Genomic DNA, 11,505 nt, shown 5'->3' on the forward strand with positions numbered 1-11,505 from the left:
ACTTAGTGCCAGCTAGCGTAGTTCGGAAGAATATGTCTAGTAAATTGTTGTAGTTACTCGGGAGATAATTACGACACTTAAAGCGCTCATGATCGGTAGAGAAAACTTAGGCAAATTCATAGGAAACATAGCGAAAGGGAGTCCGACAATAGGGGAAATCAGAACCTTAGATCATTCCAAATCTTGTCTACAACATGTTCGTAGTTAGTTATTAATTACTGCATTTTCATTACTTGATCTTTAGTTAGTAAACATCCAATTTGTTATTGAATATTTCTGAAGATTGATTGCGTGAATTGGTGCGAGTCTAGTAGCTATGATTAGTAGGTTAATTCCCTGTGGGATTCGACTCTGAACTTGTTAACCAGACTATATTTGCAACGACCGCTTAGTCCTTTTTATAAGTCATAGTTGAGCGTGATCAAATTTTGGCGCCGTTATCGAGGAATTAACGGTGTTATTAGTTGCAGCTAAAAAAGTGCTAGAATTCTTAGTGTAGTCAATTTTCTTCATTTTAAACTAAATACATTGAAATTCTAACGTTTGTAGTCTTAGGTGTTACAGGTATATGCCTAGAAACCCCTCAAAAACTGGTGAATTATTCGAAGCATTATCAGATCCTGAGAAAGTTTTCAAGGCATCAAACCTTGCAAACAAGAAGGACAAAAAGCAACAGAACTCAACAGAATGAATCGAACTAGACATGTATGATGTAATAGAAAATCCAAACAACAGAAATAATGCGAATGACCCGAACAATCAGGGTGTGGCGCCTCTTGTGCCAGAAGCAGCATTGTATGATTGGGCACAACCCACCGCCGAAAATCTAGCAACCGCAATTGCAGTCCCTCAGATACAAGCGGAATCATTTTAAATCACAAACAACATGCTACATTTGTTGCAGAACAAGGGACTGTTCTCAGGGTCTTACATTGAAGATCCTCAACAGCATCTGAAAAATTTTTTGTCGATATGTGTCACACAAAGGCAACCAAATATGACACCGGAAGCAATAAAGTTGTTATTGTTTCCATTCTCGGTGACGGGAGAGGCTCAGACTTGGCTAAATTCACTCTCCATAAACTCCATCACTACTTGGGAGGAATTAGTCAAGCAATTTTTGAACAAGTTCTACCCATCCAATAAGACTGCCAAACAAGTTGATGAGATATTGAGCTTCAGGCAGAGACCAACAGAAACACTACAAGAAATGTGGGAGAGGTTCAAGGGTATGCTGGTTAAGTGTCCACATCATGGCATTCCAGATCAGATGTTGGGGCAGAGGTTCTACATGGGATTGGCAGACAGCTTAAAGGCCAATGTTGATGCTTCAGCAGGTGGAGCCTTTTTGAGAAAATCATTCAGAGAATGCAAGATCCTATGTGATAAAATGGCTCTAAACTCAGGATGGATGACAAGAGACTCTACGATCACTCTTGTCGTTAACTCAATGGCTTTGGACCCAAACAACTCCATAGCCAAAAATATGGCCACTATGATGACGCAAATGAGTATCCTCACCAAAAAGATCGATGAATCAGGCCAGAAGAAGCAGGTACACATAGTTGATGCGACTAATGGGGGTTTATGTACATCGTGCATTAACCAACCATATGTATGCACGTGGAGTGCGGAAAGTGACAACCAGAACTATTAGGAAAATATGAACTATGTGGCCAACTATGGAGGACAGAGGCAAGGTGGTTAGAATTGGAGGCAACAAAATCAGCAATATAGACCAGCACAGCAGCAGTACAATAATAGCAGTAATCCTGGAGCTATGAGACCACAGGGTCAAGTTGTGCCTTACCAAAGGCAACAAGGATACAATTAACAAAATCAGCAGCCAGCTTATCAACAGCCTCAAAAATAACAGATAGTGCGACAAAATTATAGGTTATTTTAAATTAAAGGAATGGTGCAACAACTCATTGGGGCCAGCGGGAAATGGAAGAAAAGATCCACCAAATGCAAGAAAAGGCGCAGCAGATGCATGAAAAGGTAGTATCGCACCACTCAGCTTTCAAAGGCATTGAGATTAAACTAGGGCAGATATCGATGGCTATGAATAATCGTCCCCAAGGGACGTTACCTGTGGACACCCATGTCAATCGAAAAGAGCAGGGTCCAAAGCAGCGTATGGCAGTGAGTCTAAGAAATGGTAGAGACATAGATCTAGAGTAAGAAATTGCTCGCGAAAGCCGACCAACTAAAACACTTGTGCCAGTACCCATTGAGGTAGATGATTCAACAGGGTTAACTGAGGTAACAATACAACATGCACAAGAGAGCACAAGCAAAGAAAAAGAGGTTGCTAAGGAGACTGAGGTAGTGCAAGAAACGATAGTAGAAGTAGTGCCCAAGCAGTATCAAACTCAAATCGCAGGAAGGAAGCGACCTCCAGCACCATTCCCACAAAGATTGGCCAAATATTAGAAGGATGAGCAGTATAATAAATTCATGGAGATGTTGAAACAAATCCAGGTGAACATTCCACTGATTGACGCCTTTAGGGAGATGCCTGGGTATGCCAAAATGATGAAGGATTTGATGTCTCGCAAGTTCGACTTCCAAGACTTGGCCACTGTTACACTAACCCAGACCTGTAGTGCTGTCGTGATGAGACCCATAGCTGAGAAGTTGTCAGACCCAGGGAGTTTCACAATCCCATTCATAATAGGCAGTTATGCTTTTTCTAAAGCATTGTGTGATTTAGGGGCAAGCATAAACTTGATGCCCTTGGCTATCTACAAAAGGTTAGGCATTGGAAGAGCAAGACCCACATCCATGTTACTACAGCTAGCCGACTGGACAGTGAAGAGGCCAACAGGTATCCTTGATGATATACTAGTGCAGGTTGGAAAGTTTGTGTTTTCAGCAAATTTTGTCATTCTGGACTGCCGGGTTGACGAAGAGATTCCTATAATTTTGGGAATACCATTCTTGGCTACTGGGAGAGCTCTAATTGATTGTGAAACTGGAGAGCTAAAAATGAGACTGAACGATGAAGAGATAACGTTCAATATGCAGAAGTCTATGCAGCGACCAAGTGAATTTGCTAACTGCTCTCTGATAGAAGCTGTGGATGTAATTTCGGAGGAGGAAGATGAGACTCTGAATGCTAAAGACCCTCTAGCATCCTGCCTCATGAACTTAGAAGAAGTAAATAGAGAGGACTTGGCGGAGTGGGTGCTGGCTCTTGAAGGCCAAGGGTTCCGGAAAAGAGAGCTAGAATTTGAGTCTTTGCACTTAGAAGAAAGAAACACTCCTCCAGCTATGCCATCGATCGAAGAGCCACCACAGTTGGAACTGAAACCGCTACCACCTCACCTCAGGTATGCTTTCTTAGGACCTAACTCAACTTTACCTGTTATTATCTCATCTGGTTTGTTAGATGTGCAGGCAGAACAACTTTTACAGGTATTAATAGAGTACAAAATTGCAACTGGTTGGACCATTGCAAACATTAAGGGTATCAGCCTGGCCTTTTGTATGCATAAGATTTTACTGGAAGATGGCCACAAACCTTCCAGAGAACATCAAAGAAGACTGAACCCCAACATGAAAGAAGTTGTGAAAAAGGAGGTGATAAAGTGGTTAGATGCGGGAATCATTTTCCCCATCTCTGACAGCAACTGGATTAGCCCAGTTCAATGTGTGCCAAAGAAAGGTGGAATGACTGTTGTGCAAAATGAGAACAACGAGTTGATCTCAATAAGAACAGTCACGGGATGGCGAATTTGTATGGACTACAGAAGATTGAACAAGGCCACCCGAAAAGATCATTTTTCCTTGTCGTTCATTGATCAGATGTTAGATAGATTGGCTGGGATGTCCCAATTTTGCTTTCTGGATGGATACTCAGGGTATAATCAGATCTCTATTACGCAAGAAGATAGAGAGAAAACATCATTCACCTGTCCATATGGCGTTTACAGTTTCCGGAGAATGTCGTTCGGCCTAAGCAATGCACTCGTCATATTTCAAAGGTGGCATGATGGCCATCTTCACAGATATGGTAGAAGACATAATGGAAGTCTTCATGGATGATTTCTCAGTGGTGGGAGACTCGTTCGATGACTTCCTTAAGAATCTGAAAAGAGTGCTAAAGAGATGTGTGGAGACTAATCTAGTGCTCAACTAGAAAAAGTGCCATTTCATGGTACATGAAGGTATAGTCTTGGGGAACCTAGTGTCAAGTAAGGGCATTGAGGTAGATCGTGCAAAGGTTGATGTGATAGAAAAGTTACCACCACCCACTTCCGTCAAAGCAATAAGAAGTTTCCTTGGCCACGCCGATTTCTACAGACGGTTTATAAAAGATTTCTCCAAAATTGCTAAACCCTTGTGTAAACTGCTTGAAAAAGATCACCCTTTTTTTGTTTTCTGATGACTGCAGGGTAGCGTTTGAGGAGTTGAAGAAGAAACTGGTGACTGCACCAATCATAGTAGCCCTCGACTGGGGGCAACCGTTCGAGCTGATGTGTGATGCAAGCGACTATACTGTGGGAGCAGTTCTTGGGCAACAAAAAGATAAATTCATGCATCCAATCTACTATGAAAGTAAACCTTGAGTGGTGCCCAACTGAATTACATAGTAACAGAGAAAGAGATGCTAGTTGTGGTGTTCACATTTGATAAATTCAGGTCATACCTGATAGGCTCAAAGGTAATTGCTTACACTGACCATGCTGCCCTCAGGTACCTAAATGAGTAAAAGGAGTCAAAGTCGCGCCTAATTCGATGGGTGCTACTGCTACAAGAGTTCGACTTGGAAATCTGTGACCGAAAGGGAACAAAAAACAAAGTTGCTGATCATTTGTCCAGGCTTGAAGGAGTGGAAAAGAAGGTTGAGGTGAAGGAGATCATGGAGACTTTCCCAGATGAACAACTTTTAGCAACGAGCCTCGAGGCTACATCAAGGTATGCAGATATTGCAAATTACCTGGCAAGCGGTATTGTTCCCTATGAATTGTCTTCTGTGGAAAAGAAAATGTTTTTTCGTGATTGTCGCATATATTTCTAGGATGAACCATATTTGTTTAGGATTTGTCTTGATAACATGATCCGGAGATGCATTCCCGAGATAGATCAATCTTCTATTTTGCAGGCATGTCATGCTTCACCGTATGGAGGACATTTTGGAGGTGTAAGGATAGCTGCTATAGTGTTGGAGTCAGGTTGTTATTGGCCGACGCTGTTTAAAGATGCACACTTCTGGGTGAAAAATTGTGATGAGTGCCAACTGATGAGGAATATTTCCCGTCGACATGAGATACCCATGAACCCAATTCAAGAGGTGGAAGTATTTGACGTATGGGGAATCGACTTTATGAGACCATTTGTCCGCTCATATAATAACAAGTACATCCTTGTAGCTGTGGACTATGTCTCAAAATGGGTAGAAGTCGTGGCACTTCCAACAAATGATGCGAAGATAGTTATTGGTTTCCTGAGAAAAAATATCTTCACCAGATTTGGCACGCCAAGAGCTATCATCAGTGATGGGGGCACCCACTTCTGCAACCGAGCCTTTGCAAAGTTGTTGGAGAAATATGGCATTCGCCATACAGTTGCTACTCTGTATCACCCATAAATAAGTGGGCAAGTCGAGGGGACAAACAGAGAAATTAAGAGTGTTTTGACCAAAACTGTAAATGCTACTCGGACTGATTGGGCGAAAAAATTGGATGATGCGCTATGGGCTTACCGCACTGCATTCAAAACTCTGATTGGTATGTCACCGTACAAATTGGTGTTTGAAAAGGCATGTCACTTACTGGTGGATTTAGAGCATACAGCCTTCTGGGCATTATGACAATTAAATCTGGACTTGGAGGTCGCTGGAACAAGTAGAGTCACAGAGGTGCATGAACTTGACGAGTTTTGTTACCATGCTTTTGAGAGTACAAAGTTATATAAGGAAAGAATGAAACTTGTGCATGACAAAAACATTCTTGAGCGAAATTTTAAGGCGGGAGACGTGGTATTATTATTCAATTCGAAATTGAGGTTGTTCCCGAGAAAATTGAAATCAAGATGGTCAGGATCATTTCGTGTGCTAGAGATTCATCCTACCGGAGCCGTAGAGATTGCTTCAGAAGATGGCTCTCGCAAGTTCAGAGTCAATGGTCACAGGTTGAAACATTATTTGAGCATGGATGAGACGAAAGTAGTATCGGTGACTCATTTGCTAGAGCCAAAAATGTTGACCGAGCCTTAAGTCGAGTGCCTGCGTCATGCCACGACGTTAAATCAAGTGCTTCATGGGAGGCAACCCATTGTAATGTTGTATTCGTCATGCCGTAACTTTAACTAAGGCGCTCGTTGGGAGGCAACCCAATTAGTAGTTGATTTTTAGCGTAGTTAGAATTTTTTCTTTCTTTCTTTTTCGTTTATAGGAAATAACATGTTTGCAGGCAATTTTGGCGGGTCATGCATTGAACCTCACGTCGCCTGGTCCCCAGCGAGCTTGGCCAGGTAGAAAGCCTTGCGTTGCCAAATCGAGTGCTCGTATGGGAACTAGCCTCACAAGGGTTGCAGCGAGATGCATCTTGCGTGGAGTTTCGCGTCGCGCACCCCAAAGCTCGCATTGGAGCTCACCTCGCGAGGCAGTATCATCGCGTCGCCAGGTAAGTGAATTTTTCGATTTATTTTAACCCCCTCCCTTAAAACCTAACCTAAACACCCAAAACCTCACTGCTCACAAAAGCTCACACACTCACGCCAAGAATACACTGCCAAACCCCCTCCCTCACAAACCCCATTGAAGACAAGCATTCCTCTACTCTTTCCTTCACCTACAACATCAATTCAAGGGCAATCCCTCCTCTTAAACATCTAAGGTATGATTTCAACCTCAATTCTTTGGCAATTTCGAATTGGGTGAATGCATGTCATTGGATACAAATTTTGGGGTTGTTCTTCATTGTAACAATGTGTTTGTGTGTCTCAACCCCACGAAACCCATAAGAATGGTGTTGTTATTATGTGAACAAGTGGTAGCACGGAACTCCCAAACCGATTTGGGAGGGTGAGGCAATCCCTCATCCCTACAAGCACTCCCATGGAACTAGTGCATGCTAAGTGTTTGTCATAATGCCTCAAAGGCATTTTTTGTCCCCGTAGGAGCCCGAGTCTCCGGGATTGTAAGACTAGTGCTATGTAGCCGTGCACCACTTTAAAATTTTAAGTGTGGGGTGGCTCACTGGTAGCCCGATGCTTCGAAATTGGAGGAAGCACCCATGTGTCATTGCTTGATTCTCATACTAAGAAAAGATGAGGTGAAGTCTGAGTAACCTCGAAAATTGTTGAAAATCATGTGTTGAACTCTTAAGTGTGGGGTCGCAAGACCATGTTTTGAATTTTGCAATGCGTCCTAAACTGATTAATGCTCACTTGTGTAGATACAAACATGCCTCCAAGGAAGGACACCGGTAAAGGCAAGGCCACATCCACTGCTCCGTCTAAGGCTAAGGCTCCCTCCGCACCTCTACCAAAGAAGAGAAAAGGGGGTGAAGTCACTTCAAGTCAAATTGAAGGACTGCAAGCAGTGGCAGCTATAGCAGCCACTCGCCCACAATATCAAGGACAAAGGGAGTTTGGACTCAAGAGCATACCTCCATATGTTAAGGACTGGTACAGACGTTGTAGGCCGAGACATATACATCCAGAATCTGCTATTCATGAGCGTCTCCTACAAGACAAGTATCAAGCAATCTGGAGAGGTATTAATGATTTGGGGCTGAGTTATGTGTTCAAAAATACAAGGGATATAAATGTTAATCTGGTTCGAGAATTTTATGCCGGTTTTGATCCAAAGGATCCTGAGCAGCTGGTGCCCATTCGGGGAAGGTTGATAGATTTTTCAGCCTCAGCAATATGCAATTTCTTAGGTGCTCCAGATGTTCCTCAGGAACCCTTGGACAATTTCATCGCCCGTCCTACATATCGAGAGCTGAGACGCACTCTTTGTGGTGTCAATTCTGTGGCGGCTTGGGTTCGGGACAAGAAAACCAATCGTCATAGAAAATTCCCTAAGAAGAAAATGAGAGGACGTGTGTGCTATATTTCCTATCTTGCAATCATGACACTCTTAATACACGGGTCCTACCTTGCATGACTCCTACCTTAATAGCTGAAATTGATTAATACACGGCTCCTACCTTGCAATCATGACACTCTTATTAGCCGTGAGAGGACGTGTGTGCTATATTTTCATCATGACTGGCTATCGGGTGAATGTGGGCCACTTGATCCGCTACCAAATGACTCAAGTGGTGGTAGCGAGTGGTGGAATAAAAGTCGATGAAAGTCATCACAAGTTACGTTCATAAATTTTACTGAAACTTTGGTTCAAATGTAACTGCGATTTTCTCCCAATATACTTAGAGTTATGGGGTGTTCCACCCATAAATTTAAAGATCTATGAGTCTACGTTCCAACGCATTAAACCGTTTGTCAATATGATATCTGAGTAGAGAGATATGGGTATTTTGGCAAGACTGCGCAGACTGTCACCTACTTGCTTAAACAAGAATCCAAAACTGGGCCAGTTCGGGTCGTCCAAACCTGGGCCAGTTCGGGTCAATCAAAGAGGCCTTTTTAAAGTCCTATCCCCTTCATATATTAGGATGATAATAGGGCATAATAACCAGACTTAATCTCTGCAAAAATCCTCCCAAATATTTCCCACAAACCCCAATTGATTTTCTCTCCCTTTCAAGTTCTAATTGGAGGTAAAGCCTAGAGTTTGAAGAACCAAGATAGGAGCTGAGTTATCCCACAAATAAGGTAATTTTACTGCTCTCTTTCATCCATTCTTTACAGTTGTAGATGCATGGTAAGTTGTTCTATATTTATAAGAACTCACGGGACGGTGAACGGAAGCCGTGAGTTCGAGTTATTTACTTGTAGCGGACTGTTTTATGGATTGTTTTGTGGACTGTTTGGTGTTGCTATTGAGCTGCGTGATTTACTACTGTTTTGTGGAGTTTTGGAGGAGGAAGGGTGTGGAGAAACACCACATAAATGCAGGATGTTGGGCTGTTCGTTCGTCGTAACATTTTCGGGGTTGTTGACACTACTATGTATGAAGAGATTGGGGTGTGTTGGGCTGTTTTGTAGTATTATGTGGTGTACATAAAGTTGGAAAATAATGTATATATGTTGTTATTGTTGTTTTTGGTGTTGTTTTTGTTATCTTGAATTTGGAGGAAGTAAGGATTATAGGGGAAATGTTGTCCGTTTTAATACAAAATAAGCATGTCGTTCGTTGTGTGATAGTTATACATTTCATAACTTAATGATAGTATTATTATCGTTGTTGTAGATTAAGGTGAGAAGAGGCGAGTTCAACTTGGTGATTGAAAAGAGTGTGATAAGGTATGTTAAGGCTAAGCCTTCCTTCATTTTGGCATGATCTCGTAGCTACATGTGTTAGTAATGAGACAAAAAGAGAAGTTCATATTCATGAATTTATTCACACTATTCTAGTCTCATAAGTTACAATATTATTCCTTATCGAGACTCTATATTCAATTTAGTATTGTCTTCTTCCAGTCAAGAGAGCAGCAAGCCTATATATACAGTATTACAGTATTTTCATTACCATCGAGCTATAATCGATGGGCAGGCCCCTATTGGGCAACCTCTGATCAGATGGAAAGTTATATACCGAGCCTACTGTGGCCGAGCGCCTATGAGCGAGCCCAGCATGGTCAAGATACATAGCCTAGTATGGCCGAGCGCCTATGAGCGAGCCTACTATGGCAGAGCAGTTATATATACCGAGCCTTATAAGGCCGGACAATTATTTTACTTACTATATTGAAGGAGTTGAGTCAGTATCAACAGGTAAGTATATCTCCAGATCATCTTTGACTCCCAATTACTTTCAGTTATTATATTATCAGTTCAGCTTCAACTTTTAGTTATGTTATTGCCTTATATACTCGGTACATTATTTTGTACTGACGTCCTTTTTCTGGGGACGCTGCATTTCATGCATGCAGGTTCAGATAGACAGACGGGTATACCTCCTCAGTAGGTGTTTCCAGAGTTCAGCGTGATCGGTAAGCTCCACATCCTTCGGAGTTATCGGGTCTAGGTTTTCGTGTACATCTTCTGTGTGTATGTATATATATTATGGGTAGGTCGGGGCCCTGTTCCGATCACAATATATCTATCAGTAGAGGCTTGTAGACATATCCTGTTGGTTAGTGCAGTATGTTGGGTTTGTAGGCCTGGTATGTATAATTTGGTGGTTTGTCAGCTGTAGTAGCTATGACGGCCTTTTCGGCCTAGCTTTATATTGATGTTTAGTTAGCGCTAGTTTCCATTCAGTTTTATATTTTGCTTCGCAAATTGTCTTGCAAGGTGGCCCCATGGCCAAAGTATGACATTATATGTTCAGAGTCCCTTAGTCGCAATTTGGTACACCAGGTTAGTTAAGGCACCGAGTGTCAGTCTCGCTCCCAGGTCGGGGCGTGACAAACTTGGTATCAGAGCAGTTCTATCCTAGGGAGTCTACAAGCCGTGTCTAGTAGGATCTTATTTATAGATGTGTTGTGCACCACATTATATAAGCAGGGAGCTACAGGGCATTTAGGAGTTGGTTACCCTTCTTTCAAATCTAAACCGTGCTGTAGAACTGAGTTATAGGAAATTTGAGTTAAACTTACGTGTTCGTGTTTTCATACACAGATGACGGTGACTAGGAAGACTATGGCTAGCCAGAGGGGAGATACAACAACAGGTGAGGGGACCTACAGGGTACCCCCCAGTAGATGGGTCCCAGTTTGAGGCCCAAGGCGAGACCCCTACCCAGCCATTACCGCCTCCTCCACCACCTGAGGAGATTCCTAGGGATACCGCACATCCAGTTCCCCCCTCCACTTCTACCAGATCAGGACTTGAGGATTGCGGTGCATTTGTTGACACAATTGGTAGCTACCCAGCAACAAGCTAGGGCATCAACTAGTGCAGGATTTTTTTAGGGGTCTGGGAGTTCAAGGGTCCGAGAGTTTATTGCTTTGAGTCCCCCAGAGTTTACGGGGTCAAATCAGAGGGAGGACCCGCAGGATTTCATAGATAAACTTCACAGGATCTTTCGGGTTATGTATGCCACAGAGAAAGAAGTAGTTGAGCTAGCAACTTTTCGACTCCGAGATATAGCCATCCTTTGGTGCGAGGGATGGGAGAGGTCCAGGGCACATGATGCACCTCCAGCTAGTTGGGAGAATTTTTCAGATGCTTTCCTTGACCAGTACTTACCGTAGGAGATCCGACAGGCTCGGGTCGATCAGTTTCTAGCCCTTAAGCAGGGCAATATGAATGTTCGAGAATATAGTCTCCGTTTTGACTCATTAGCCAGATATGCACCATCCATAGTTGCTACTATGCGTGACAGGATCCACAGGTTTATAGCAGGGTTAGCCCCAGAGTTGACCGAGGCATGTGCCACCACTGTATTGCATGATAATATGGATATCTCCCGGATTCAGG

The sequence above is a fragment of the Nicotiana tabacum genome, chromosome 9, assembly GCF_000715075.1.
Source record: "Nicotiana tabacum cultivar K326 chromosome 9, ASM71507v2, whole genome shotgun sequence".
In the NCBI taxonomy this organism is placed as follows: Eukaryota; Viridiplantae; Streptophyta; class Magnoliopsida; order Solanales; family Solanaceae; genus Nicotiana; species Nicotiana tabacum.